This window comes from Schistocerca americana, unplaced genomic scaffold (assembly GCF_021461395.2).
Source record: "Schistocerca americana isolate TAMUIC-IGC-003095 unplaced genomic scaffold, iqSchAmer2.1 HiC_scaffold_97, whole genome shotgun sequence".
Classification (NCBI taxonomy): Eukaryota; Metazoa; Arthropoda; class Insecta; order Orthoptera; family Acrididae; genus Schistocerca; species Schistocerca americana.
Window position 1 is genome coordinate 15,001 of NW_025726752.1, and position 5,000 is coordinate 20,000.

Sequence of the window (5,000 nt, forward strand, 5' to 3'; positions counted from 1 at the left end):
CGCTTCTGTTCGTCTTGCGACGATCCAAGAATTTCACCTCTAACGTCGCAATACGAATGCCCCCGCCTGTCCCTATTAATCATTACCTCGGGTTCCGAAAACCAACAAAATAGAACCGAGGTCCTATTCCATTATTCCATGCACACAGTATTCAGGCGGGCTTGCCTGCTTTAAGCACTCTAATTTGTTCAAAGTAAACGTGCCGGCCCACCGAGACACTCACTCAAGAGCACCCTGGTAGGATTGCAACGGGGTCCGCCTCGGGACGCACGAGCACGCACGAGGCGCGTCGCACGCCTTCGGCTCGCCCCACCGGCAGGACGTCCCACGATACATGCCAGTTAAACACCGACGGGCGGTGAACCAACAGCGTGGGACACAAATCCAACTACGAGCTTTTTAACCGCAACAACTTTAATATACGCTATTGGAGCTGGAATTACCGCGGCTGCTGGCACCAGACTTGCCCTCCAATAGATACTCGTTAAAGGATTTAAAGTGTACTCATTCCGATTACGGGGCCTCGGATGAGTCCCGTATCGTTATTTTTCGTCACTACCTCCCCGTGCCGGGAGTGGGTAATTTGCGCGCCTGCTGCCTTCCTTGGATGTGGTAGCCGTTTCTCAGGCTCCCTCTCCGGAATCGAACCCTGATTCCCCGTTACCCGTTACAACCATGGTAGGCGCAGAACCTACCATCGACAGTTGATAAGGCAGACATTTGAAAGATGCGTCGCCGGTACGAGGACCGTGCGATCAGCCCAAAGTTATTCAGAGTCACCAAGGCAAACGGACCGGACGAGCCGACCGATTGGTTTTGATCTAATAAAAGCGTCCCTTCCATCTCTGGTCGGGACTCTGTTTGCATGTATTAGCTCTAGAATTACCACAGTTATCCAAGTAACGTGGGTACGATCTAAGGAACCATAACTGATTTAATGAGCCATTCGCGGTTTCACCTTAATGCGGCTTGTACTGAGACATGCATGGCTTAATCTTTGAGACAAGCATATGACTACTGGCAGGATCAACCAGGGAGCTGCGTCAACTAGAGCTGAGCAGCCGGCCGCCCGGGAGTGTGTCCCGGGGGCCCGCGCGAACACGCAAGCGTCCGCTCAATTATTCTGCAAACAGGAGGAGGCTGAGCTCCCCTGCACAATACACCTCGAAACCCTCTCAGGTCCCGGCGGCGCGCAGCGCCGTCCTAAGTACTTGGTCGGGTTCGAGAGAGGCGCAATCGCCCGGAGTTTGGCGAGTAGACGCTTTAGGTGCGACCACCCGTGCTCCCAACTGAGCTTGCCGCTGCCGACAGAGGCCCGGGAGCGTGCTGTCGTGGCATTGCCGGCGGGAGACAACACGCGCCACCTACGGTGACCGGCAGCTCCAACGCCAGCGCCACAGAAGGACAAAAGCCCCACTTGGGTGCCGAAGCGAACTCTCCCAGCACAGCGCACGCGCCAACACGTCCGCACAGCTGCGATACAAACCACCTGCGAGAACCGCAGAGGCGACCGAGCAGCAGACGGCGTCGCGGCGCCGAGCGCCGGGCGGCGGCGCATCCTCAGCGCACACAGTCCTCAATCGGACCAGCACACTGCAGATGTCCACCGCGCTTCGCACCGGGCCCGCGAGGACCTACTTTGGCCGCACGGCGCCGCGTGCAGGGTGCGCCGGCGCGCAGCTGCGCCGCCTGCCGCCTCCGTCGGCCGGCGCGCCTGCCACTGGCCGCCCCCACCAGCCGGCTGTAGCGCGTGCGCCCACGCACCGCGCGGCCAGCACGCCGGGAGGCCCCCCCTCACCGGCCGGGGACGGTCCCACCCAGCCACCGCCGCGTATCGCTTCACACCCAGATGCCATTCACGTTCGTGGGCATGGTGGGTATCGCTGGAACAACCGGTTGGTAGCTCAACCGATCGTCGCCATCACTGATTCACCTCTAGCGAGAACAACCGCACCACAACGGTTTACCAGTTGTTCATTTGCATAACGTCACCAGCAAACGTAGGCGTCCATCGCCATTTGCAAATTCAACGATTGTTGCATGCCTGTGTCAGGTGTCACGACACACTATGTCTGCCCACATACACGCAACAACATGTGCACGCTTCGCGAACACGTGGAAGGTGGCCCCCGTACGTATGCGATGTCCATTGTGCGAACGACTGTCAACCGGCCTCTGTCGCATGTCGCAGATGTGGAACGCAGTGCACCATGCTATCACGGTGTGTGAGAAGAGACGACTACGTCTGACAACACGCGCCACTACATCAACAGACGGCACATGCTGATCGCCATCCAGGGCATACCACACTGCAATCCAGCTCTTATAGGGAGACGACACGTAGCTGAGTGCACAACATTTGGACCGCATGGTTCGCCGTTGTTGGCGCAGTCGTTGTACGGTCACATGTACCACGATGTATCATTCAGTACATGAGGACCAATGTGCAGTACAGTGTGTGATTTGGACGTACAACATCAGCGGACAGTTGACACAGGCCGTACCACAGCGTAGGCTAAGTGCTTCGCACATGCGAATGCCAATGAACAACTGCAAATGCCAATGAACAACTGCAAAGGGCATTGAGCATGTACGTCCTGCTGCCATCCACATTACAGTGTATAGCTGCAAGGTGTTTAACATGAAGCGATACACTGGGGACCGGGCAGTGCGAGTAGCAAACTATATTGCGGGGGTTGCAGTTAGGCAACACTACACTAATTTAACGCGTCGTATGACAATTACAGAGCAGGTTAAGGCCCAACGTGTGTTGGGTTAAGGCCCAACGTGTGTTGGGTTAAGGCCCAACGTGTGTTGGGTTAAGGCCCAACGTGTGTTGGGTTAAGGCCCAACGTGTGTTGGGTTAAGGCCCAACGTGTGTTGGGTTAAGGCCCAACGTGTGTTGGGTTAAGGCCCAACGTGTGTTGGGTTAAGGCCCAACGTGTGTTGGGTTAAGGCCCAACGTGTGTTGGGTTAAGGCCCAACGTGTGTTGGGTTAAGGCCCAACGTGTGTTGGGTTAAGGCCCAACGTGTGTTGGGTTACGTTAAGGGGCAATGTGGGTTACGTTAAGGGGCAATGTGGGTTACGTTAAGGGGCAATGTGGGTTACGTTACGGCGCAATATAGGTTACGTTACGGCGCAATATAGGTTACGTTAAGGCGCAATATCGGTTACGTTAAGGCGCAATACAGGTTACGTTAAGGCGCAATACAGGTTACGTTAAGGCGCAATACAGGTTACGTTAAGGCGCAATACAGGTTACGTTAAGGCGCAATACAGGTTACGTTAAGGCGCAATGCAGGTTACGTTAAGGCGCAATGCAGGTTACGTTAAGGCGCAATACAGGTTACGTTAAGGCGCAATACAGGTTACGTTAAGGCGCAATACAGGTTACGTTAAGGCGCAATACAGGTTACGTTAAGGCGCAATACAGGTTACGTTAAGGCGCAATACAGGTTACGTTAAGGCGCAATACAGGTTACGTTAAGGCGCAATACAGGTTACGTTAAGGCGCAATACAGGTTACGTTAAGGCGCAATACAGGTTACGTTAAGGCGCAATACAGGTTACGTTAAGGCGCAATACAGGTTACGTTAAGGCGCAATACAGGTTACGTTAAGGCGCAATACAGGTTACGTTAAGGCGCAATACAGGTTACGTTAAGGCGCAATACAGGTTACGTTAAGGCGCAATACAGGTTAGGTTAAGGCGCAATACAGGTTAGGTTAAGGCGCAATACAGGTTAGGTTAAGGCGCAATACAGGTTAGGTTAAGGCGCAATACAGGTTAGGTTAAGGTACGACATAGGTTAGGTTAAGGTACGACATAGGTTAGGTTAAGGTACGACATAGGTTAGGTTAAGGTACGACATAGGTTAGGTTAAGGTACGACATAGGTTAGGTTAAGGTACGACATAGGTTAGGTTAAGGTACGACATAGGTTAGGTTAAGGTACGACATAGGTTAGGTTAAGGTACGACATAGGTTAGGTTAAGGTACGACATAGGTTAGGTTAAGGTACGACATAGGTTAGGTTAAGGTACGACATAGGTTAGGTTAAGGTACGACATAGGTTAGGTTAAGGTACGACATAGGTTAGGTTAAGGTACGACATAGGTTAGGTTAAGGTACGACATAGGTTAGGTTAAGGTACGACATAGGTTAGGTTAAGGTACGACATAGGTTAGGTTAAGGTACGACATAGGTTAGGTTAAGGTACGACATAGGTTAGGTTAAGGTACGACATAGGTTAGGTTAAGGTACGACATAGGTTAGGTTAAGGTACGACATAGGTTAGGTTAAGGTACGACATAGGTTAGGTTAAGGTACGACATAGGTTAGGTTAAGGTACGACATAGGTTAGGTTACGGTACGACATAGGTTAGGTTACGGTACGACATAGGTTAGGTTACGGTACGACATAGGTTAGGTTACGGTACGACATAGGTTAGGTTACGGTACGACATAGGTTAGGTTACGGTACGACATAGGTTAGGTTACGGTACGACATAGGTTAGGTTACGGTACGACATAGGTTAGGTTACGGTACGATATAGGTTAGGTTACGGTACGATATAGGTTAGGTTAAGGTACACATTGTTGTAAGGAAAGGTTTAATGGGGGGCGGGGCGGGGCGGCCGGTTTGTTGATTGTGATTATAGTAAGTGGATGCCTGCGGCATCATCTGATTTGCCACGTCAGGATGCACCTTTGGCTCATGACAGGCGGCGCTCTCATTCCATGCTTGTGGCAGACCTGTGTCTTTCATTCCTGCCATTGTTTGTGTGCTGTGAGAGGAGGCAGTATTGTGATGTTGGGTGCACCCCTGTGTAGGACATGTGTGGGTGTTGGTGGCTTGGCTGAGCAATGGTGGTTGTCGGGTGGGTGGGATATTCTGTTTTCTGAGTGGACCTCCCAGTCTGGTTATGACAGTGTGGATTGTCTAATGTGGCGGAGAGGATGCACTGGGTGTTGTTCCATGCTGGTGCTTACATATTGTC

The 5,000-nt window shown here is 52.4% G+C and overlaps 1 non-coding gene across 1 annotated transcript in view; it reads right to left on the minus strand.

Moving 5' to 3' along the window:
• Positions 1 to 1,037, minus strand: part of LOC124592986 — a 1,910-nt gene extending 873 nt beyond the window's left edge. Inside the window, exon 1 of the ribosomal RNA XR_006977737.1 lies at positions 1 to 1,037. This exon is cut by the window's left edge and continues 873 nt beyond it. This is a non-coding gene — a ribosomal RNA (small subunit ribosomal RNA).
• Between the last annotated feature and the right edge of the window lie 3,963 nt (positions 1,038 to 5,000).